The sequence below is a fragment of the Apus apus genome, chromosome 2, assembly GCF_020740795.1.
Source record: "Apus apus isolate bApuApu2 chromosome 2, bApuApu2.pri.cur, whole genome shotgun sequence".
NCBI lineage: Eukaryota > Metazoa > Chordata > Aves > Apodiformes > Apodidae > Apus > Apus apus.
Genome location: NC_067283.1, coordinates 120,636,577 through 120,663,742, shown reverse-complemented (window position 1 = coordinate 120,663,742; position 27,166 = coordinate 120,636,577).

Here is a 27,166-nt window from a genome sequence, read left to right as displayed (position 1 = left end):
TGAAGTACCACATCTAAAAAAGAAGCAAAAATTCCCACGGGAGCTGCAAGGACATCTTAGAGCTCACAATATTCCCCTGCCTTTGCTTTGGTATTTATCTGCACATTAGCAAGCACAAAGCACTAATTGGAACCCCACAAGTTTCATTCACGCGAATGACAAATCCCTTCCTGCTATGGCACTGCCAAAAGAAGCTACTCCATTGACATTAATAGCCAGTGTCTGAAATGAAGTGGATGGTTTCTGTCCAGGCTCTGTGAGGAGCAACACTGACAACCAGCCCAGATAGAGCATCCTAGCACTGATGTGCTGCGTTTGGTGGGCTCTGCTGAAAGAGATAACAGTGAGCAGCTGTAGCACTTTCCTTTCTGAACCTTTTCTGCTGAAGCAAACTCCCATTAAGTGGGATCTGGGTAGGTAAAATTGGGTAGGCGACTAGAATTGGAATTTTGGACTTTGGGATAAATCCTATTACAGGGCAGAATTTTTATAGAAAAGGAGTGGAGTCTAAGCTGATTCCTTGCTTCTTAAACACTGTTTACTGTATCACTTCACCAGTTACCTGAATATATTTATTGATATGTTTGCTACAAGGAATGCATTGAAGTAGTCTATATTTAGGTCTCTGACAGGCACTGGGTTTTTATTGTCAAAATTATTATTGCCTCTATCCTGAGTATTTATGCCCTACCCACTTCTAAAATGCTTGAACACAGCCTCAGACCAAGTTCTTCAGCCACAGTTAAACACTGTTTCTCTCTTTAAATAATTTGATTCCTGAGAAGCAGTGTGGAAGTCACAGAAGAGCCTTTAGCACACTCCTGCTTATTTAACTTAAGCCTTGCTGGTCTATCATTTTCACAAAACTCCAATGGGAGTTGGTCTCAGCCCTTTTCTCCTCCATTTCTTAACAACTGCCCTTGCAGCCAAAATAGCTACTTGCTTTAATATTTGGGCTTTTGCTTACATGGATGATTTCCTCCACTGTCATACAAACTTTTGTTACCTTAACCAACAACACTCTGTTATGCAGGTGTTTGTTACCTTAACTCAGTTACCCACAGCAATTTTCTACAAGCGATAGGAGAGTGCATCAACACTGACAAGGACACACCTCACCCTACAGGTGACATGCGATATCTTGTTTATCAAATTACTGATTGTCATTTTCAAATTCCTGAGGAACAATGGCAAAAGACTAAACCAATCATTAGAAGATCAAAGTGGGTCATGAATATGTTTTTAAGAACATTCAAAAACTTGTGGGTCATTTTAATTTCTTGTTGCCGTTTACAGGTTTACAGATCGATGTATTGACACCAATGTACCCTGCTATTTCTCAGAAACAAAACTTTTGATTTTCTAATGCTTATGTAACCTTCTTGTATAAAATTGCTGTGCATGCAGGGAAAGCATCTTTGCTACTAAAGGAATCTTTCCTGATTCCAAGATTGGCATCTGATGCCACATTGGAAGTTGGAGCACTATCCCATGGCACTGGTGGGTGATCTCACTTCTGGTTTGTAAAGCAAAGACCCAAAACCCACGTTCAGGAGCTGCTGACTTTGCTTACTGCAGTGCTCGTGATTAAGCCTAAATCTATATTGACCAATTCAACCTTTGTCTGTCGTAAACTTTTCTCTACACTGCCATGGATTTTTGCAATGTATGCTAAACAAATATTGCAAAAGGTCACCTTGTACTACAGGCCCTTGAAATTTAATGCTGCTGATGGCCCGATCCAGCAAAGACAGCTGGATTGGACTGCTGTTTCATACACCCCTCTTCTGAAGCCTTTAAAACTGCCCAGGAGACTATGTAGGTCTGAAGATTACATCCCTCTTCTCACAGAGATTGGAGCCAAGGTATTGTTACATATCTTTTACTGTTGCTATATGCTTGAAACTATTAATGATAGAATAAATACATGTCCGATTGTTGTCTGAATTGGGGTTCTTTTGTCCACCTGTAGTACTATGCAATATAAAGTACTAAAACGCACAGAAAGGTTGCTGTGGTGGCATCTCAATAGTTTGATGTGGGGAGAAGCAAACATAGCTGAATATGTTGCTCCCTTGAAAGTTTGGTTGCTAACTCCCGTAGCATACCAAGGCAAAGATGTCCCAACAATTGAAGCAATCACTAGGCCAATCAGAGTGGCACCTCACAGCCCAGGAAATACTATGCACAGTGGAGAATCTAGAAGAAATGTCCTCCAGAGATTGAGAGGAAGAAAGAGAGAGCTCCATGTTCAAAAAAGAACAGTTAGAACTAAATCAAAGCCCTGTATGGCACTCTGAGATCTCGCATGGAGTCCCCTCTCTCTTGAGACAAGAGAGGTCGCAGTAGACCCCACTCTCCTTGGTGGTAAAACTAATGGTCTACATTCCCTGGGAAAACTGAAGGGCCTGTATAAATTTTCATGCTGCAGCTTTAATCCTGATTGGAAGAACCCAGATATAACTAAAACATTTTTTTTATTAAATCTGTTTGAGGAAGTTGCAAATAGGTCATGGAAATATTTGACCCCAACTAAGTTTTGGCCCAAGGATATTTCTAATTTCCCAATCAGTACAGGAGTTAAAGTTAATAAGTACCCAGGTTTCAAAAGTCAACGGGAATCATTAGTCAAACAGTACCTCTATAAATATTTAGAGCAGGAATTTTGTACAGCAGAGAATCAAAACATTGTATCAAAATATTGGAAATATTTTTCATTGGGAAAAGCAATATCTTGTCCCCAGACATCATGGGACAACAGCAATCAATGTCAGTGCACCGTGCAGAGGGAGTGGAAAGGCTTTTGCAGAGACTGGCAGGGGGAAACCTTCCACCACTGCCAAAAATCCAGGTATTACCACCAATCCTGCATCCAATCGATTTAGGCTTCAATCCAATCCAATTGCACTTAGAGGAGGAGCAGAGAAGAGAAGAGAACATCAAGCCCTTCTTGACATGGGAGTCAATCCAGATGGAGGTCAGCCACTCCCACCTCCTTCCGTTTCACTGGAAGAAGAACAGTGGATAAAGGCAGACTTCATGAGGGATCAAGAGCTACAAAATCTAGTGGCTCAGCTAGAAGCCGAATGCCAGAGGGATCACAAACCCTCTTTTGTCCACTAGAAGAACTGGGCCCAACAATGGCACCACCACAAGGAAAAATGGTGGATCCTCCTTTGGTGCCAGCCTTCAGGTGGTGTGAAGAGCAGCTTGAAGGCATGTCAACAAAGTCAGACTCTGTTCCACCAGCTCTGTCTCCACCAGTTGGCAGGTTGAAAAAGATGTCCACCTTCTTAGGCCAAACACTGTTTGTCCTAATAGGATCTCTGGACAGGTTTTTCTTGTTAACAAAAACCCTTGAAATACTAGGGAAGCTAGATTCGTGGTGGACTTCTTTCAATTTTCCCATGGCAAAAATGCCATGTCCTTTGCAAAGTACTGGGCCCCCAACCTCCGTGCACTATGTCAGATTGTGCCCGTGGATTTCTTTAGACATATTACAGGCTTTTTATCATCTTCCTCTTAATCTGGCTAGCACTTTGTCGCAAGCCGGTACTGGGGGCAGGCAGGCAGGCAGGCAGGGTCCCAGCAGCAGTGTCCACAGCACGGGGGTGTCCCACGCAGAAAACATCCGAACGGTCTCAGGGAGGAGGGAAGGGCCCACCTGCTGCCCTCACCACCTTTTATACCCCCTGACCCACCTGTCCAGTCAGTGTCACTGTCCAGGGCCAATGAGCATCCATGAGCCCCAAGTTAGGGCGGTGACTACCAGGGGCACAGGATGGCTTGTCGCCCATCCTTTCTGTCCTGGACCACATCTGTTGTTTTGAGTTCCGTTGTCCTTGAGAAGCAAGTCTGTTTTAGTTCGTTAGCTGGGGATAATCAGGAGAGGCCTTCGCTGGCTTAAAAGGCATTTTGTTTAGACTTATGTGGGGAAGAAAAGAACAGTTTCCCACACACTTGCAGGTTCCATAATTGTGATGGAGAACTCATCCACTGTTTTCTACCAGGTGAGTGACATCTGTTTGGAGGTGATGCTTCTGGATGCCCTTAGCATGGACAGCTGGAGGGGCAGTTCCTGATCTCCTGCCTTCCTGTCCTGGTTTGAGCCAGGATGAAGCCTGTTATGTCACTGGCTCCTCTAGTTGCACTGTTGGGGAACATAGTAAAAATAAACACAGATATCATAGAAACATAGAATGGTTTGGGTTGGTAGGGACCTTTAAAGGTCATCTAGTCCAACCCTAGATCAGGTTACTCAGAGCCCTGTCCAACTTGACATTGTATGGTTCCAGGGATGGGGTTTCTACCACCTCTCTGGGCAACATGTTCCAGTCTTTCTCCACCCTCATTGTAAAAAAATTATTCCTTTTGCCTAGTCAAAATCTAAGCTCTTTTAGTTAGATACAGGCCGTGTCCTATTGATACAGCCCCTACAAAAAGTTTGTCCCCATCTTTCTTGTAGGCCCCCATTAAGTACTGAAAGGCTGGGATAAGGTCTCCCCAGAGCCTTCTCTTCTCCTGGCTGAAAAACCCCAACTCTTTCAGTCTTTCCTCCCAGGAAAGGTGTTCCAGCCCTCTGATCATTTTTGTGGCCCTCCTCTGGATCCACTCCAGCAAATGCATGTTTTTCTTGCTCTGATCTGATGTTTTCCAGGAAATGATGGTAATTTCAAAGGAAGTATTGAAGATTAAAAAATAAATCAGCTTTTCAATTGGTTTGTCTTACAGAAATAAAAATAGTGGGGTCTTTCATACAGCCCTTAATGGTGAGCTCAAGAACCACAAATGAGTCTGAGCTGGACAGTTCAAATTTTTGCCTGACATCAAATCCACGGATACTCAGACAGTGTATCTTCTCATGCCCAAGGAAGTCATACAGTTCAGGTTGCATGTGATAAATGGTTTTGTTTGAAACTGGGGAGAAATTCCTGCCAGCTGCAGACTCTCTGAAACCCTAGCTAAGTAATTTTTTTCACTCTTCCCCAGCTCACAAGATTGCTGTGAGGATGGATAGGCTATAGGGTCCCATCCCAGCACAGTGGAGTCGCATGGATGCACAGGAGAGACCCAAGTGCTGTGGTGCCATATCTGCCAGAGTCCCCAGATAACACACTTTCCCTGAAAAACCTTCTTGTTGATTTAATTTTCTCTTCCTGATCCATTTAGTTTCTTGTAATTATGTCATTGCTCCAGCTTTCCCCTGTCAATTTTTTTTTTCCAAGCAACCCCTGACACTTGTTGAAGGCTTATGGATCTGCACCAAAGCAACAGCACAGGAGTCCCTCACAAAACAAACACTCAAGGATGGTGGTATCTCACAGTGGCTTTGTTTCCTCAGAGGAGCAGGTGTTGAGGGGAAGCTCCCTGCCTTGTGCCTTCCCTGCAGAAGTGCCTCTGCTGCTGGAGCTGCAGCAGTGCCAGCTACATCCCCCACACATCATCCCCACATTACCACTGTTCACAGGCCAAACTCGAGGAGCTGAGCCAAGCTGTGCTTTTTAGCTATCCAGAAAACAGTGGAAGGCTTGCTGCTAAAGCGTGCAGGGTTTAGACATTTAACAAACAAATGGGAAGTAAGGATCAACCTACAAACACGAGCCTCTGAGGTCTCTGTCTTTATTCAGCATGTATATATATGTTTTCACCTAAAACACTGAAATTCCTGAGTGCAATGTTGCAATGTCTGTTTTCCAGAACCTGAGGAAAACCTAAATTGATTTTTACAGTTCAAAAAATTCCTTTGCAATAAATGCCTTTTTAGTGCTTCCTCAAACCTGTTACTTGTCTTTTCCGCTTTTTGTTTCCCATCAAATTACAGAACATAGTGCATCTAATAAATAAAAAGTATAATTCCAGGTTGTATGCGTTATTGCTGAACAAATATGTTTTAACAAGATGACTGCCATTTATGTTTACTTCTTATAAATGAGCTTGCTTTTGTCATGGCAGAAGTGTCCACAATAAGAATTAATTTTATGCAAATTAATATTCCAGTTTAATTCTTTCTTTTTTGTCTTTTTCCCCAGTCATTCACTTGATTCTAAGACTGTTATTCACTGAAGGAATAGTAACACACCGCTTGATTTAGGATAGCAATCACAGTTCATGTTTCAAATCCTGAATATTCACAATAAGCTGAGGCAAATTATTACAGAATTATTCATCAAATTGCTTTGAATAACAAATAAATGCCATGGTATTATGGTCTGAACGCAGACGCTTCACAAAGGGGCAAATAGGGTAAAAAGAATTAAATACATTCCGTGGTGCTAATTAGGGTTTAAACTGCTATACTCTTGGGTCCTCCGAGCAGCAAGTTGCCTTGTGACTTATCCTGTGGATTTCAGTGGGATGATCTGTACTGGTATGTTTCACAATATAAAGATTTTGCCATTGAAATGCCTAAGCAATAGAAAAGAAAAATAATTTGATAGCTTGGTCCAGTATCTTTGCCTCCCTGCCTGCCTCTGATGACATCAGGGTCATGTCCTCTAGCTACAGGGATTTGTACAGCCTGAACCGAGCATGCAGGGAGCAAGCAGAGGTTCCCAAAGGCTGCTTCTAGATACTGGCTGACAGTTATTTCATCTCAATTCCTGCTTATATCACTGTTAAAACCATTAATTGGTATTTTGCTTGGGAAGGATTTTCTGCATCAAAACTGGAGCCAAAATTCAGTCAATCACATTTGTTTTGGTAGAAGTCCACACGGGGACACTGCTGCAATAAATGTGCCTGCTTTTGAGACAGGTTGAGATTGAAGTGCAACAAAAGTACGGCTAGCTGATAAATCAGCATTTGTCACAGACTTCTTCAAAAGATACAGGTATAGCTGATAGTCAAATTACCTAACTGAAACACCTGCTGAAACACCTATGCTACTGATGCCTGACAGTTAAATGGTCTTTAGCAGAGACTTTCTTCCTGGTTAACAGCTCTCCCTGGTGAAGCTTCTTTCTGAACCTGACAGCTCCCTGCCTACATCTCAGGGATGGAAATGTCAGTGAAACACAACTCTCTTCTCTGGTTTAGGGGCCCAGAAATTATTCAAACCACTGCTGTAAACCAATACTGATTATGATAAGATTTTCTCACTTGATTTCTCCCCAGATACTTACATCATGGCCATGAAATGGCTTTTAGTCATGATGAAAATATGACATCATTTGGCCTTCCAGTTTATGTGGTCTTTGGCAAAATGTTTATGAACATGGTGACTATAAATAGACCTAAACATAAGTGGAAGGGACCCATATATTCTTTAAAAGAAGTTTCATGCTTCTAAGAGAATCCAGATCATCTTGACTCTTCTATAGATCCCAACAAACGTTTTGCATGGCAGGTGTGAGCCTTAACATTTTACCTACAAGAAGAGGGTACTAGATCATTTATAGACAAGTATTTGCATACAGTATTTAACTTTTGTATACAGCACTATCAGCCCTGAAAATCCATAAATACTTATGTGTTTGCAAGTACACAAACAGTACCTACCATTACTCGGTCTAGTATATGTAAGTCAACCTTCTTGCCTTGAAATATCAACTACTTCTTACAGGATTAGCTCTGCACTCAACTTTTCCAGGTTGTTCAGGTAAGTTGCTTGGGTCAACAATGTTGTGTCTCAAAGCTCCTTGAGACGAGATATCACATTTACAAATCATCTTCAGTACAATGACAAACAGTGGTCTTGCTGGTTCCAGCAGCAAACTCTGCCCATCCTTCTTACATTTCCCTGTACAGCAGATACACATTGTTACAAAATAAACCAAACCAAAACAAAACACTTTTCAAAAATTCAGAGAAATTAGGTTTGCATTCACCGTTAATGTTCTCTGTTGCAGATGCAAAGATAATTAATGTAATCTAACACATCTTGAGGTAAACTAATGTGCATGCACATATAAACAACAATTCCAGTCTTTTAAAGAGTGCAAAACTGGTGCTTATTAGAACAGTTCATAATCACTCCCATTTCAAGTTCTGCATGAGAATATGCTGTAATGAGGAACTGAAAATTTTCTAATTAGACATGATGCTATAAAACAGACAGATAATTAAATGGTGACAGTTACAAAGCAAAGGATGAGAAAACTCTGTAAAACAGGCAGAAAGGAAGAAAAAGGGTATAAATAAAGAAAAAAAAGGACCCCAAAGCATCAGTGATGTATCAAATTTATCCTACAAAACTTGAGCTGTACTGCAGTTTCAGACTTCACAGTGACAAAAGCTACTAGCAAACATTTTTTATAAGGTTATACTAATCTAGGTCATACTGACAATTGTATTTGATTAAAGGATGCTTACTAAGCCTTAGAGTTTACTTTCTTAAGTTTTAGAACTGCTGAACAGGAAATTGAGGTCTATAGACCATCACTGTTAAAGCTGGTCAAAACACATAGATTACAGTTATTGGCTGTAGAGCCATTGCAGAGTGATTTACCCTGATTTGTATCCAATGAGAGACTGGAACAAATGGAAAATATTTTCCGTGTATTTTAAAGAAGAAGGGTGATGTTCTGCTAAAAGACAAAAAAGGATAAGAAGTTGATTCTACAGTGAGCAATTCTTTCTCTTCTACCACACAGTGTGGGTGCCAAGTGGGATGCTGAAGGCTCATTTATTCCCCACCAATACACAGAGAACACCCTGCAGAACAGTCTGTTTGAGGATGAAGGAGGCAAAAGATGGACCAACCCTTGTTAGCAGGAGGCATTGCACTCCAAGAGAAGGGATGGTCCTGTTTCCTTCTTTTTAAAGCATTTAGCCAGATGAGTTCATTTTACCTTTATAGTTTTAACAGAAACATTTTTAAAGGCTTGGGAATGATACTTTAATGGGGAGATTCATTTTGGTTTGTGTTGTCACTGAACCAGCTGATTTTCCCCAACGGTTTAAGCAATTTCCAGATTGTAACAGGGAATGCCACACGCTAGCTAGATACTGAGCAAGTGCCTATCCAAAGAGTCACTTCATTTCCAAATGCTCCACAACAGTGGGAGAAATTCAAGGAAGTACATATGTTGCTTCTAGTTTCCACAATATTTTGGGTGTGACTGACTAGATTCATATGTTCCCATATTTCAGCAGCAGATATGTATTGGACTCAGAAACAATTCCACACTATCAGTATCAAAGTGATGTGTGAAGGCAAGAATCCTATTACTCAAGACCTTGCCAATTACCCTTGATCAATAAATGAAGGTCAACTTGCTGAAACTCATATATCTATTTCTGATCAACCAGTTCTAGCTGCTTAGCTGGAACATTGTTTGTAATTTAGGAGCTAATCTGCATATATTATCTATCTTTACTGATTAATAAGTATCCATCAATGTTGCAAGTGCTAATGTTTACTTTGTGAGGAATTATTCAGTCTTGACTAAATCAATGAATGGTAGCAAAGAGAAAGCAGTTTGAAATACACAAAAAGTGAACTTGTTGAATAAAGGGATCTTACTATGTTTTGGTGCACTTGTTCAGCAAGTGACCAGACTGTCACAGCAGATGAAATCTACCTTTTTCCTTTCTCTTGAAAATAAAGCTACAAATTTTGCTTTCAAAGAGAAGTCCAAAATTTGACTGAAAAGAAAAAAATAGCTAAACCAGAACATTTTGAAAGAAACCAAAATTATATGGGGGAAAGTTCCTTTCCTTTTTCTTCACTGTAGCAGATAAAAAGTAAAGATATTTGACATTACAATCATTTTGCTTTTGTCAAGGATATGGAATTACATGAAGGAAAATCACTAGCAACATCATTGCCCATTTGCAAGCTAATACTGACTTGCCATTGTCTTTTCTCTCTACTCTTTTTGCCTGTACACTGAACTGATGTCTCTGGCTCCTGGCACTTTCATCTGAAGTTTTAACAGAAATAAAATTCCTGTGTGTACCTTGTACTAATACTAGTAAAAGTGAAGGCACTGGCAAGAGCCCTTGTTTTCTACAGATCCAGTGTATATAGAGTTCTTTCAATTTCAGTGGTCAGATCTTGTCTAGTTGTGTGTGTGACTGCATCAAACTCCATCACAGATGGTAGAAGGACCAGCATCTGCTACAATGTCATCGTACCAGTGATGGTATCTCAGATCAGCTGTTTTCTTCAGAGCAGGGAAATAAAATTTTCAAAGAAAAAAAAATTGGTTTAAGTTAGTCACCTCTGCCTCTTTGCTTAGCTCTGCACATACTGCAGCAGAGAAGGTGGCTGTGTTCATGCCATTCTCTAAGCTTTGGCCTCCTAAAATTGGCTTTGTGTCTTCACACTTCATTTGAAGTCAATCACTCATGAATGCTGGTGAACAGTGAGACCTGCTCACTCCCCAGTATTGGAGGCAGGATTAATTTCAACCAAAGAGACTCCATACAGACACCAGTGCATGGCTTTTAGCAAGTAATGAATGCCCAGATGTTTCTGTTATCTTGGTGGTGGGGAAACTTTGGCTCTGAAGATATGGAGCTGGAAAGAGCATTATATACATTTATTATAGTTGTCTTTAGTCAAAACTGAAATCAGTTCCTTTACATAAACTTTATGATCTTCCAGTTTGTCAAAATTGTTAGGTCTTGTGGACATTGAAATTTTCTGAGGCACTGAGGTAAGGTGAAATTTTCTGTCTCAGCAGCCTTTGATCTTAAGCAACTTGAAATGTGGTCTAGCAATGCCATACTTCTTTCTTTCATAACAGGTGGATTCTCCTGTTTCATTTCTTCATTGAAAAAGTATTTCTGGTCCAAAATGCAGAACAGACTTGCATATAACATATATCTACTTCCTCTCCTTCTTGGTGAGGTGTATCTGCAATGGCCTTTTCTAGAAATCCAGGCCACTGCTACACTGGATTGCTATTCCAACATGCCTTGGTCTAAAAGTAAGTGTCTGAGACCACCCTGAGAGCCAGAGTTACCTTCTCTCCAACTTTAAACTGAAGCATTAATGGTTTTAATCACTGGAACTGAGAGATGCCTCACTTGAATGGAGGCCATCCAGTTTAACTTCTATGCACAAGTGTGCAGAACTGACTAATGGCAAAACTGTCTCTGTATAGAGGGGAGTAAAGTATTTCTATATCCAATAGCTCAAAATTGTAAGAGAAGCTACCCGTGGCTATTTAAGTATTTTTCACTGCTGGATCAAGGAAGGAAACTACTGAAGACAACAAAAGAGAGGTAGGAAAAGTAGTGAAAGTTGTATGATAAAGTGCAGTTCTCATAATTTTGTGGTTTATGATGTTATGTAGTGCATGTTTATATGGTAGGGAGGGCAGAAAAGTAAGTATCACCTCTCGGTAAGGAATTGTTCTGCAATGTTTTATTTGACAATTTCAGTAAAGCCAGTGAGACATAAATAAACTCAAAGATGCCAACAGGTCATTCATGGCTTGCGCTGAAATGTTAAAGAAGCATGAGCTTTTGATGTTTTTGTTTTATTACACAAAAAGATGGGTGAATGCTTGTTTCTTCTCATCCAAAATCCAAATATTCATGAATTAAGCTTTGTTCAAGGTGCACAATTATTTCAAAAGGATTTTTCTCCTTCGTGAACGTCTGATCTGTTCCTGCCAAAACGCATTTTTAAGCTGTCTCTTCCTGTTTTTTCCCAGTATCCAGTTTACATCTGAATACACCAGAAGATTTTCATACTGCAGGTGGGCTATCAGCAGCTTTACAAGGTACAATCTGATTATTGAATAACCATGGAGAATGTCTCAGCTCCACATGGAGAAGAAGAGAGAAATAAACAGCAAAAATGCTCTCATGGAGAAGTTCTTTAGTAGAGAGACTGGCAAGGATTATCTAAGAAAGAAAAACATTTAGTCTTGGATATGGGAAGTCCTAATTTCACACTGTAACCACAAAGGACTCTGGTTTTTAGCAGAACTGAGAAGCTGGCTTTCACTACTGCTGTAGTCCCCAGTTACAGAGGTGTGAAATGTTTACTTAGGAAGTGCAATTCTTCACATATGACAATGCAAAAACTTTCATACCTGTGAGAAAACCCTGTTTCCCTACATGTCTAAATATATATAAATCTCTTGGCTTGTATCCATTCAGTCTGATGCAGGAACAAATATTTATTGAACTGACCACTTCCCCTCTGTCTTACTGAAGACTTTGCCCCCAGGGTGGAATGTGATGTTGTTCTCTTGCTTCTGCTTCCATCAGAATCTGTGCTGCAAGCCAGTGCCAGGAGCTGCTGAGCCTGTGCACCATTGCACCACTTTATGGCCCTTCTCCAGCCCCAGTGCCATCTACCTTGGAGCTATGCTGGCTTTCTCCAGACCTACTTCAAAGACATTTTAACAGCAGGCAAGGACATTATAAAAGACGAAGAGCAGTTCAAGTTTCAGTAATACCACTGTCCTACTCCTCTGTTTGCTTGAGACATTTGAGAGCAATGACAACCCAGCTGGCCTTGGTTTATCCATTCATAGCAACATTTTGCCTTGTAGTTGAGTTAAACAACTAGTTATTCCTATAGGCAGAAAGCATGAACGTGATGATAAGGGAAGACTGATTTATGATCACTTGGTATCTGAAAGGTGTAGCAGTCTATTTAACAAATAGTATTCCTCTAGATTGGAAAACATCATAAACACATTGGAAAACCTTCAGCCCAGACTCATAAACCACATGTATTTTTTTAAACATTTTAATTTAGCTATCTGGTTTGGATTACATAAATAAAATTAAAAAATGGATTCTGTATTTTCTTTCTAAAATAAATCAATTCTGCTACACTGGAATTACCGATTAGATTGAGCGTCAGGGAATGTATGAAACTGCATCTTGGACAGACACGACAACATTTCTCAATGAGAATCACGCAGTTTGCAGTGACCTTCATGTTGATCAGTGGGGGGTCAGTACTGGCATTAAATCATTTTGATTCACAGATGAGATCAACATATTCATATTTGTTTGCCAAATGTGTATTTTAATTTAAGCTTCCTCTGATTGATGCATGTAATTTATGCTGCTTAGAACTAAGGCATCATATTTTTCTTTTTTCCTAACTAACCGGGGGAGACTTTCTTGGAAACAGATAAAGGAAAGACTCCAGTAATTTGTAGCAATGTGACTACAGCCACACATGTTCTAGAATTAATTTTCTTCATTAGGGTGAGGAGTATCAGCAGTATATATACATCAGGATTTTAATTAACTCGGTCCCCACAACAGGACACATGATTCAAACTGTTTTTCCTTTATTCCCTGTTAGATTAAAACAATACCAAACTAACACAATGTAAAGTTAAAACAGAAAAAAAAAAAAAGAAAAAAAAAAGAAAAAAAAAAAGCAACTCTATGCACAGACACCAATAAAAAAGAAATTCTGAGAGTTGCAGTCAAGGTCAACAATATTTCCCTAAGTCAGAAGTAATCATGGGGAGTAACTTGGCTCTGACTGCTGACAGAGCTGTGCTCTGAAGGAGAGGTTAGCAGTTCCACCTACCACCCTTATCCCAATCTGACACCAGGATAGCTACTGATCCATGGAATACTTTAAATTCTTCTCATACATTTTTGGGATGGACACAATTTCATTTCCAGATGACTTATAATTGGCTACAAATGCTGTAACTGCTGAAAAGGAAGAAAGTTTTTGATTCTGAGATCAGGGTCCATTTTGAGAAAATAACTGACCTGTGAACCTTACCTATCAGCCACTTTCTCCACAGCTCCAAAATTTCCACAGATATTTTATAATGTAAAACAGTATTGTCACCAAGCAAAGGAAGCCCTTGGTTAAGTGACGAGGGCAAGAGCAGGGTGGTGCATTTCACAGTGTCTCATATACAACACACAACAGACTCCAGACAAGGATACACAGAGCTGGACACAGGGTTAGGTAGAACTGGTACTGACTCAATGTCAGGGGCTCAGTGACAGGGGGTACAGAAAAGGACTGACATGCATCAATACACCACAGCGCCTTTAGACAGACGGGTTATCCTTTAAGCGGTCAAGGGAAAAATGCATCTTAATGCAGAGAGTGACTGGTTCACAGTTCACCTTAACTCTGTCTAGCCAAACTGATGACCAGATTTGCAACAGTTGGCTGAGGTTTTTGTATTTCACCAAGTATGAGTTATATATTTGAAAAATACCGATGGGAGAACCTCCACTGACTTAACATTTCCATGAGTTTGAATGCATAATTAAAGTCTGAATGCTTTTATGAACTGTAGTTGAACAAATAAGCATGGACTTATGCTTATGTGGAACTTCAGCACACCATTTTCAAGGTGGGTTAAATAGCTGTAGAAAAACTATTCTTCTTCCAAAAATAAATGCAGCTGACTGGAGACCTTATGCAGAGCTGCCATTGCTTTTCAGATACACAGCCTCTCAGATTTCTATAGCTTCTTTATACAAGTCATCCTTCAGCTATGTAAATAAGTTACGAAATTTCGGGTTCATGTGCATTGACTGCAACAGTGATGTTACTATTTGGTAAAGAATGAAAAAGCACTGAGTTAAAAAGTATTAAACTGAGTTTCAGAAGCTTTCTTCCATCTGATTTTATTTATCCAGGCTAGTAATTGTCAGGAGTTTTGATTTTTTTTTTTTTTTTTTTTTTTTTGAGGTTGGGGGTTGTTTATTTTTTGGTGAGTATAAGTTATCCATTTGTGGAATAAGGCATATAACCTATGCCTGAAATAGTTTGGTTTTTTAAGGCAATTATACACATTACATTTCTCTCATTTCTCATCACATTTCTTGATTTCATTAAATTATTAAATGACTGAATTGGAAAAGCTGAGGGCTTGGACCAAGGTATATCACTTGCAAGAAAACGTTCCTGTATGTTCAATTTGTGTTTCCTTCTGATTTGACCAACCCTCTGAAAATAGTGGTGTGATTTGCTTTTAGAGCTGTAGGAATGCGAAGCTGCACAGACTTCAAGCATCTCTATATTCTTGTAATGCCTTCTGAATCTAAACATCTGAGCAGCACTCCACAGCACACAAACCAGTATGTCTGATGTGCTGTGTTTGGTCTCTTCTCTTCTCCCCAGAGTGTGAAGCTATACAATGTTTTTATCTTTAAATGTAGCAAGGATGGTGATATACAGTATGTATCATATGTCCTATTTCTGTACCTTCTGGTACAGAGAGGCAAATAGATGAACTCACATACAATGCCATACATACCTCCCCGGGGCACACTTATTGCTGGTCAGACGAAGCAAATTCAGTGAGAAGTGATTTGTTCTCCGAATGCAAGGGGTTGGGTTTGATGCTCTCTACATCCTCAACTCCACAGAAGTTTCTCCCTTCCCTATAAAGGTTATCTTTATCCTTCCTACCAAAATTGTTATTGTACTAGAAGACTTTTCATGCCAGACACTACCATGGAATTTACTTATAATTTGTGTAATACTGTTGGTCAGGAGTCAAGACAAAGTAAGCTGAACTTCTGAAGCTTTTATGATTTAGACAGAAGCCCATGTTTGAACACAAATATCTGCACTGGTGTGGCCATGATTCTCACCTTTAACAAGAGCTTCATCGCAAGAGTGAGATAGATTTTACTCAATTGAAGAAATTCAGAATATGTGAACAATGTCTGCATAGAGCTAAAAATTCTTGAGTTAGTTTCAGAATAATTTTTGCCTTCTGACACAAATTCAGTCTGGAGTCTGACTTCTGATTACTTTCTTGTTATCCCTCTATTTTAGACATCCATGATGTAAGATGTAAGACATCCAAGATGTAATTCAGAGCATCTTAAATTCTTTACACAATCAACTGAATAGGTATATTGCTGGAAAGAGGATGATTTTATGCTAAAGGCTGGAGAGATTCTGATAGCTCTGAAGTCGTGGAAAAGAGAAGTGCTGCAGAGAAACATGAAGGATCCTAACATGCTGACAAAACATATCAGATATCTTGGCACAGACTCTTACTCAGCATAATCCTGGTAAAACTACACTAGTGTCTGCTGTTTTCTAGTAAATCTTACTTTGTTTCTAGTACCTGTTTAAGTCTTATTAATCAGAGTAATTGAAAAGATGCCTTTTATCAGTCTGGAGCCACTGGACCCAGCTGATACTTTAAATCTTTGCATTTCTATTGTATATTTAAAGGACAACAGATTACATAAAGTTATGTTTCACTATGACACAGTGATTTAGAAAACCATTTAGGATTATAAATGGTTTTGTTTTTTAAAAGAAGTAGATTTAGACATTTTGCTATCATAGCACTCTTACTTTCGGTTGGCAACAAGCAATTAAAAACTATTTATTGTAGGTTTAAAACAAACATGTTTTATGCTCATCTGACTACAGGACACTGTCTTCACTGTATTCTAGGGGAATAACATTATTAATTGTTTTGAGGATAAGAAGAAATCTAATTAGGTGTGTATGTCTATGATACAATAAATCAAGATGTTACAGTAAACCTACTGTACATTTAGAGATGTAGGCCTGGAAGGAGATTTGGCAGTCAAAAACCAGGTTGCACACCCCCTTTGTTTACAATAATTGCAGGCTCCATTTCCAGCCATCAAAAATTTGCCTGTTATCAAGACCATTGATCTGCTGTTCATTTCTTACATCGTTCCAACCACCAATATTACAGAAATGTTGTCAAATATTCTTTAAAAAAAAAAAGAAAAGAAAAAAAAAAGTCTCTGCAGGTTGGTAAGATGAGCCCTTTCTCTTACATTGGGAAGCTGACTACTTTCCAACAACTTGATTTCACAAATGGAAAAACAGCATCTGTTTTCCTGCAGCTCCACATATGGCTCTGGCTGTTGCTGTGTGGAGCCAGAGCAGGTAGCCCCCAGGAGAGGTCCTCTGGAGACCTGCAGCCCCACAGGACAGGCCAGTGCTGCTCTGCTGCAAGGGACACAGGTCCCCAGGCAGTTGGAAGCCCAGACTTCATCAGCATATGTAAAGCATCCCTCCCAACATCAACTTGTGGGGAAAACAACACTCAAATATGTGTATTTAGGGCTCCTCTGCTTGCCTTTTTGGTGTGGCTATCTCAGTATATCTACTAAAAGGCATGATTGCTCAAGAACTTCAGAAAGTATCTAGCTGTCATCAATGGACCATGAGGGGACCTCAAATAATTTGCAGGCAGAGTGATGTGTGCATCCGAAGCAAGGAAACAGCATCTATTCTCGAATTAAGATGACATGCGTTTCTTTTTTCTCCATGGTACATGATTATTTTTGGCTCTGCATCATGTATGCTATTCAGCAGTTCTTCCTGGTCCATTTGGGGGAATTTGAAGCTGAAGTCAGATAAAAATATCCAAGCTGTCTGTTGGTTTTTGGGTTTTGTTGTTCTCTTTTTTTATTATTATTTTTCATACGTTTTGGTAAATATGTGTGCTTGTGAAGCTCAAGGGACTGGCAGTGTTAGAAACTGAATTTCTGAATACATCCACAGTCCAGGTATATTTCAGACAGATGCTCTCATTCTCAGATTGCTCTGCCAATGACCTTAACCCCAATTTGGAAGGACATCTCAATCTACTATGAAGAGGAAAGGTGATTTAGTCTGCAGCTATGCTGGCAGAGTCTTGGACCTCTCTGAGCATGGTTTGTCATTTGTGCTGAACTATCAAGCCATTTGGTAATGTGAACTATCTCCCACTAGTGATTAAACTGAGAGTAATCACTAGTCTTTCTTTCTGTCTGGCTCTGAATAATCTCAGTGATAAAATACTCTGAATTTTACCTTCCCGTAACCAAATACAAGGCATAACTCTCTATTTAACCATCTATCTATATAATTGTTCCAGACTTTTGAAGGCCAGATGTGGGAAAACATAAGACTGTTTTCTGTGGCCATTGTTGGAGACTATATTATAGCAGGTTAAAGTTTGACTAAGATCTGATTTGTTCAAAACTGTCATTCTTTTTTTTCAAAGAATTCATCCAGATCTTCAAAATCCTAAAATTGGTTTGGATCAAATCTAACAACACTTAACTGTTCGGCCTCTGGTGAGATAACATCTCAGCTCACAGCATCAAAAAAGCCACCATGATCCAGGAGAGATGCTGACACATGGCTGCAGCAAGGCTCTTTAAAAAAAGGAATAGTACAGCCTTGAAAACTGGATGCAGTCCACCTTTTGGGGCAGAAGGAAGTAAACAAAGCCCAGGGCTACAGTCACCACAGGAAAGGAACAGGCAGAAGCACCTCAGAAATTACTCCAGAAAGACAGGACCAGCAAGTGGGCCTGGAGAAGGTGAAGGAAATCAGGTAAGAGATTAAGAAAAAGTGAGCACAAAGAGAAAGTGGAAAGAAAAGTAGAGACAGAAGAAAAAAAAAGTGAGAGAGGAAAACAGAGGAATCAAAGCCTGTGAGAGGCTGGATAAGGTGAAAGTTAGTATCAAAAGTAGTATTCAGAAAATCAGACATCTTGTCTGGTGTTTTACACATCAGCTGAAGAGAAACAAAGCCCCAAATGATTTTGTTTGATGCAGGGAAAAGAAACATCCTATTACCGAAGGCTGCAACAGGGTACAGCATTATTCCACTCTCCGATGTCAGGAAAGAGGTACTAGTGCTTAATCAGCCAGGGCAGACATCAGACTGCAAGGGAGAGGGAGAAAGGGAAATGCCAGCCCAGCTGCTGGTTTGCAGGATAGTAAAACTCTTCATTTTCAGTAAAGTGGGGAGCCGAGGTAAACTAGGTCTTGCCATGGCTCCATGGCAAAAAGCCAGTGGGACTGCTTTGCTTGGTCTCTTGTGGCTTTAGTCTTGCTCTAACTTAGTGAGTTGTGTGCTGTGAAACAAATGCTCTCTGTGTGCCACACGGACCTGGGGAAAATGAAAAGTCCACTAGATGCTTGAGCCCAGAGGGAGAGACAAGCTTGGGTTTCAGGGAGTTTCACCCTCTCATATCTACAATGTGGCAAGGTTTTCCTATAATTATGTAGATATTTGGGTACCTCATTTGGAAAAGTACTGCCACCTACACTGAAACGGAAATGCTGAGAAGGGACCAGAGTCCCAGCATGCTAGTTGCCTGCTGTGGACAGGTACCGTGGCAAGCCACACTCAGATGTCTGCTTTGCATGGTTGCTGAATGTCTTCTCTGAAAGACTGATACATAGAAAATTAGGTTGGAGCCATTTAGTAGTTATATTCAGCACTTGGAAAGTTAATGCATTGCAAGTGCATAAATCTAATGCTTTCCAGCAAATTTGCAGAATAGCGCCAATGATCATTGTACAGCTGCCCTCTACTTGACAAAGGTTCTATTTGTTTGATAAACTGAGTTGCGAATGCATTATAAAGATAAGTTTTTATTTCCCTTGTGTTACAGGTGGCAAAGGGAAACCATTCTTTCTTTGAGTCAGCCTAGTTCATCCACAGATAAAGCTCTTTGAAAAGAAAATACCCAAGTTCTGTCAAATATAACAGCTGCTTATAGGAAAGACACTGAAATATAAATTATGTGAAAGCAGACATTGTGATATAATTTAAAAAATCTGATTTCCCTTTTAACACTGAGGGCTGCATTTTTATGTTGAAGCAGGCTCACCTGTAGCGCTCCATTTTAGTCAGTGAAATGCAACAGATGTTTTTGAAATAGAGCAAAATTCCTCCCTCACAGAGCAGTAAATTTTCCAAGTGTTTGCAGTTTGTTCTTTTCAGATGGATGAAAAAAGGAGGGAATTCACCTCAGAAATTATTAGAATACTATCATAGTATCATTCATCTTGGCAAAAGTTGACTGAGCAGATGATGAAGATCCACTTAACTTGGACTCAATCGAAGGTTTTACTATTTTCATTTTTGCAGGCCAGATGTAGCTCATCACCAATTGGAGCTGATTTCAGAAGAGGTGTTAGGGTTTGCTGGTCCAAGAGAGGATCTGATCCAGGCATCAAAGGGAGCCATGTGAGAAGCGTGTGCTCTCCCCCCTGCTCGCAATTGTCTGCAGCGCCGGCTGCTCACTTCTGACAATGTGAGGGCTCCTGTGCTCCCCTCTGCAACTCTTCCCTCCCTGGCACAACTTACCATCCTACCAGCCGACACCTGACCAACACAGACTTGGTGCCTGCACAAAAGCCAGGAGGAATTGCTAATAAACACAAGCCTGTGTGCTGGGAAAATCAGGAGTCAGCTTCCCGCTGTGTGTTCAGTTGACTCACCAATGCCCATAGACTGAGTAAGGAGGTCGTTATCTCCTCACCACTTCCCCTTCATGGCTCTTAAACTTTTTCACTGTTTTGTGGGGAACACACCCCAAGTTATCTCTGCAGCATCTGTAGCCTGGTCCATCTGACCAGTGCCAGAAGCTTCATTAGCCTGAAATTACTGAACTGGTTGGTGATACCCACAGCACTCTAGATGCAAAAGGTCCAGCAATATCCCATCAGGATGCAAAGAGTGTGTGAAAATTTTTCTTATCGTGTCTTATGTCCTTAAAAAAATAGTGTTCCTGAAACATGATTGACACCTATTCCCCCCTGTTGCTATCACTGATCCTTATGAGAGTTCAGTATGTCTCTTGAAAATGAAAGCCATTGCAAGCAGTAATAAATAGACAGATAATGTCAATTATTGTGATATTCATGCAGTATAGATTTGTTTTGTTAGGCTACAATTCAGCCTCATACAAAGGGTCCACCTAAGACCCAGGCACAACATTGTGACCTGTAGAACCTAACTGGAATTTCTCTGAGTTTTACATTTTTTTCCTGATCTTTCAGGCAGGGTGACTTTTCTCTCTTTCATAGATTTTCTGTGAGTGGGTCGTGGAATTCTCCAAAACATTTCTGAAACTTTGCCAGCATTAGCAACTTACAGCTTTCTATCTGATAATGTTTCTTATGTTTCCAGTCTCTGGATAATCTTTAAAGTGACCAACCAGAGCAGAAAAGCTTCATAAGGATGTTGCAATCACACAAATCAGTGAAATAGTTAGTTGGGTTTTCAAGCACATTTTCAGTACAGATCTATGCTAGGGTCAAAAAGTAGACCAGTTACAGATTTTACAAGGTCAAATCTGTGCCTGGTCAAGAAAACAGACTGCATGTTTGCTGCTTGTAATGCTCTTTTCCAACAGAGGCTATAGAAATTCACATGTACAAGTATGTGAAAGCATGAACCAACTGAAATTGCCATTGTAACAAGATATTATAGGATATTAGAACAGTAAATATATTTATCAATGTTAGAGAAGATGGGCTGTCAGTTTTGTGCCTCTCCTTTCACACTTCTTCATTTTCTTCCTTACCATCACGCTGATGACAGCAATCAATAAAACATTTCAAAAATGAAAACAAACAAAAAAACCCCATCATTGCCCCAGCAATCACCATTTGGAACATTTTCATAAATGTTCTTTTCAAGACATGCCCTACTCAATGAAATAGATGCCTGGAATATGCATACTTCAATGTATTTCCTTTTCACGTTCCTTCTGGACATGTATTTATATGCCAACTCATCTTCATAAATTTCATACTGGCCTTATAATAGCACAAATTAATGATGCCACTAGAAAAGAACTCAGCTGCTTTCAAAGGAGCAATAATCATGTCAGAGGTGCAGTTGGCATGAAGATGATTGAGTTGCACCTCTTCTCTGAGATATTTTCAGGGATGAATCATCCCTTACATAACATGTAGCAATGAACAAATTTTCCATGTTACTCTGATACCTCATGCCATCACATTTAATTGTGTTACAGTCAATCACTATTGCATAAATTTGCTTCCTCAATGATCAGTTGTAAGATCATGGTGGATGTGTTTTCGGAAAGCTGATCTGAGATTTCAGGAGACACGTCTGACACCGCGCTGAATGGCAGGAACTGCAAGATAGTGATACACCTTTCTGGAGACAAATTCTCCTGACTTTTTAATGTGAGCTAATTGGAAGCCCTTTCTCGAACATTAACTCCTCCATTGTGAACAATTAAAGGGGAAAATTATAGACAATAAAAAGTCACTTTACTGTAAATAAAAGGACCTTATTACACACTTTGCCTAACAGACTTTTACATATCATCATATATCATGGATTTGCTTTACTGCTTGTGACATTTTTCAGAGTATGCCTTGAATGTCTCTTTAAGAGATGTTTAGATCAATTATTCATCTAATTGCAAGCTAAATATGCTCACCAGAACCCCCATGTTTTTGCTATACCACAGTACAGATACTGCATTGCTGATGTGACACAGGTGATTATCAGACATTCAAGTCAGTCTTCCGGAGCATTCTTTGTATTACTTAATATTTCAAGAAGCCAGAGCTCATTTTAACACAATTAATCTCTCACTGAAGGTTTTCATCACATACTCTGTTGAAGACTGATATTAAACAGATACAATTTAAACCCAAAATTTTTATGTTAAATTTTTCTTATTCAAGTGGGTTTCAAACCTGGAAAGGCCAGGACTGTTGGCCTTCCTGACAAAAATGTTTTCAGTAGAAAACTGTAGGTCTGGCACGGTGCACCAGGCGGCTGTTTCACACAGAAAAACCACCCACTCTTCAAGGCTGGTAATGTTTCACAGCAGCTCAGTGCATGACATCCCAGCATACCAGGGTGTGGTGAAGTGGGTGTATGTCTACACTGACTTTAACCTGATGGAAAGTGATTCAAGCCATTTAACTTTAGATATGTAACTGAAGTGACCAGGTTAGCAATTTAGGTGCCCTGCAACTTAGATTGACTGGGTTTTGTGCAGGTGCATTAAGATTCACGCCCCTGAGCAGCCTCTGTTTCTCTCCTTCCACTGAGCCAATTTATCTCAGTGATGTGCCAAAAGCTATCTGGGAGAAATAAAAGTAAATTAAAATGAAATAACAATCCGAAAAAAAAAGGAGAAACTCTGTTAGCAATAGAAATACCAGATCTTAGCTCCTCTAATGAGGAGGATAGTCAGTTAGGCTTTTGCCAACATTGATATTTCAAAATCTTCAACAGCTACCATGTTCTTTCTACCAGAGGAGAGAGGTGCAGACACACATTACCTATCATATTCCACCCTATTGATACCTCCACAAAAGCCCAAGGATCTCATTGAGTCTTTGTAGACATTTATTCTGTGATAGTCATTTAAATGTAAATCTTTACGGAATTAATTCTGCATAGAGGTTGTTCAAGACAGCATTTATCTAACTCAGAACAATGCTTAAGAAGGGAAAATCAACATATATAACTTAGCACGCAGTTAAGGAAGAGACCATCACTTTGGAAACAGGAAGTCATATGTAGGGTTTCTTCCTCTTAGAAAAAAATTTAAAGAAAAAAAAAAAGGCTTTAAAATACACTTAAAACATGATACAGTGAATTATATTTAGGATGTGGATTCTGCTAGTGTCTTTCCCCTTCCCCTGCAAACTTTCAAGCTGAGTAATACTTTACCCTTCTCTCCAGTTATACTATGGATGCATTCAACATGCAGTTCAGCTGCAGCCTACATGATTTAAGCCTCCATACAAAAGATCATGCTGTTCTTAACAGGAACTGTATGAAAGGCTACCATACATTGAACTTCTCCCTTGATACATTCCCTTTTCTTGCCAGAAATTTTGTCCAGATACAGTTCAAGGATCTTGAAAATTTGCCTAGAAATTCCAGATGTTTGGCAGCCTGCCTGGGGTAACATCTTTGCTTGGGACACAGTAGACATTCTGAAAACCTGAGTGGCTCATCTGTGGACATGTATATCAACCTTGAAAGATAATGTAGGATACAGCTAAGGTTCTAGAAACACATCCATCAACTAAACAGAGTGTGCTCAGAAGAGAGGGTGGACAAACTGCACCTCAATTCAGTCTTGGGGCTTCCTTTTGTACATGACACTTTAAATGACCTGTGCAATAAATCTTGTCTTAACAGATTTTCCTGGGGCTTGATTCTTATAACATTGTCAAAGGGATATATCTTGAGTCCCACCAAGGTTGCATAACTCAGGTCACCCATTGCACAGAACATGCTCAAGGCTGAGACATTAGGAAGAAATTCTTTAGTGTGAGGTGGTGAGACACTGGAACAGATTGCCCAGGGAAGCTGTGGATGGCCCCTCCCTGGAAGTGTCCCAGGTCAGATTGGATGGGACTTTGAGCAACCTGGTCTTGTGGGAAATGCAACTTCCCGTACAAGGGTTGGAACTAGATAATCTTTAAGACCCCTTCCAATCCAAACCGTTCTGTGATTCTATGATTGAAGGCTGTTGGCTTTGCTGTTTGGCCATCCTGCCATGCCCTGTTGGGTTGGCATGTCCAAAATGCTGTAAATACAGATACTGGACCTGACTCTACATGGACTTCTGCTATGCTCTCCTCAACTGGGCTCTCAGCTGGTGAGATAGTTCTTGCCACCCTCAGAAGTAAAAAATATATAAAATAAGGATATTTCTGAATGAGGAGGGAGGCATTTAGGCAACACAGCTCTCACTAAGCTAAAGCCTTTGCACAGCAGACTCTAATATCATCAGCACATCTCAAGCTTCTTAAGACCTAAACTTACCAGCAAGAACCTCCAGAGTCTGACAGCGGCAAGTGGAAAGTCTCCTGGGAATGGCACTGTTAGTGAGAAAAGGTATTTTGTGTTTATATTTTCTGCAGGATTAGTTCTGGGTCAATGAAAGGCCTGAAGAAGGCTCTGGCACCACTTCACACCTACTGTCTGAACTCACCCTTATCTGATATTGTGGCAAACCCATGAAAGTGAAATTACTTGCCCATGTGTGAGTCACAGTGAAATCCAGGGTGTGGATATCCATTTTGAGGGACTGTACCCATTTTTCAACTGATTCAATTGAAATTTTTGGATATTCAGTCCATTTTTGGACTTGCACAAAACATTTTTTCCACCTTCGTAAAGATCCAAATACACACCTTTACCTGCCTCTTCCAGTACCACCTGGTAGAGCAGAACATTAGGCTTAATCTTACATTTTTACAGAAGATCTTAGCAAACCTAAGTTTTTCACTGTACAGGAGACCATATGTCAAATCTTTTATATATCTATCTGAATAATCAGAGAGACGTGACATGAAAGCTGGTTACAAAAGGCATCTGACAACAACTCCCTTTCTGGGAATTACATAAAATGAAAAACAAGCCAGTAAACAGTTCTTCACTTTTAAGATGTTTCCAAAGGAATAGACAATGTGATTCTGTGTGACAATTGCCTTGGCTGACCAGAGGCAGATTTCTTTGGTAGCCTGCCCACAGAAACAATATAAGCACCAGTAGTGCAAGTAAGCTGGACACTATTTTTCTTAGAACTGTTACTTGAAGGAACAATCATACTTCTACAAATGACCAGTTTTGTGTTCCCTGTTTAAATAATTCAGAATTCACTTCCCTGCTTTTCCCTCCTGTGGCTATCCTCTCCCTGATGGTGACAAACTCATGTATTTCAGTACCTCAATGAAGAAAAATAATCTGCCTCTTTGTTTTATAATAAGTTAGAACAGGATTCTGTGTTGTCACTGTAGTGCTTTTGGTGTAGCATCTGTAGTGATGCTTATTTTTATGCCTTAGTGAATGTTGTTGCATGCAGAAAACTTCCTAACTTCTAAATATTATGGATTTGCTGGCTTTTGGTGCATTTTTTGACAATGCAATCAATTTCCCATCCAGTTTTATTTTTAGTAAGAAATGGTATGATTTTAAAGGAAAAGGGGAGGGGAAAAACAAAACAAAAAAACCAAACCAAACCAAACCAAAACAAGGAAAAGAGTTGATTTGAGGTCTGGGGTAATACACAATTTTCTTTGGAGTCAGGATGAGGAAAGACATAGACTCTGAGTGACAGCTATGTTATCTGTTATGGTAAATGGACTCCTCTTTCCAGACTCTCCCAACCAACTGATAAAATTCTTTCTTAGTCTTAACCTCCCATAGCACAGAAATTGAATGTTTCCATGTAAACAAAGTGTGGGTTATTTGTCTCATGTTTCCTCTCTTCTTGGACCTTTCTTGCTTTGTTGCAATTTTATTTCCTTTTGTTCTCTATAGTCTGTTAGTTTAATCAATATATTTAAAGAAATCTGTAACAGCCTCTTTGCCCACATTTAGCAACTTTTCAAGTGGGTTCTTTTTTTTTCTGTATTAAAAGCTACCTCATTGAAAAGAAAATCTGCAATGCTCTTTGGCATTCCAACCTCCTCATGTGGCCTGTGAGGCGTCAACTATTTCTATCCCCAGTTCGTGGAAGTCTGCACAAACTGGGAAGCTGGCACTTGGGATCTGACACAAGGTGCCCAGCGTTTACAATTTTAACCACACTTTAAACATTCCAAACTGATTTTAGTGTCTTGAAGCAGAAAGGACTGCTTTGGTGGCCTATCAGCCAAACTCACCTAAGCAGGAGTATATACAAAATTGTTATGGAAGAATTGGAAAGATTTGCTTCCTTTTCTCTTTCTGAAGAAAGTTCACCTTAAATCTCTAATGTGAATCTTATTCAAAAGAGCTGAATTTATTTCCTTGAAGAAATAAAATTTCCTGTGAATATTTGTCACACAGTAGATATTTTCCCCTCAAAATTCTAAAATAGAACTGCTGTAATTAAAGGCTTACTGGAGTAAAAAAGCATTCAGTTGTGTTGTTTTTTTCTTAATTGAAGACTAGAATTTAAATACCAGGGCAGGGAGTTTTTTGAATTTATTTAAATTTTTTTTATCAGTGATTTGACTCTGACAGCTAGAGGCTGGGTAGTTAAGTGCTTTTAATCATATTGTTCTCACAACTTGTATCAGCATTGCCTAGAGCTACAGAAAGCTGTTCAGTATTGCAGAGAATGAGATCTGAGTAAATAAAATCAGGGTAAAATGTGAACAAAACTACATCAATGTGGATTTAGACAAAAGGACATAGACAAGGGTAAACTCTCACTCTGTGCCTCCTGATCTGCAAATAAGAGGGGGAAATGGATGCAACACAGGCACGGCTAATGGGCAGAAGTGTGTATGATTTACAGAAGCAAAGGTGAATGGAGGTGGGGGGACAGGGTAGCGGGGAAGATGAGGAAGCCAGAACCCAGCTGCCATGTAACCATGGGCAACTACACAGACTCAGAGGGAATTTCAAAGGTGCCAGCACAACTGTCTTTGGGGTCTGCCAAGGAGCCAGATGCTAGTGCAGAGTGAATATTTTAGACTGTTTGCCATACTGTTTTCTGAATTCTACCTGATCATCTTCCCATCTCCTTTG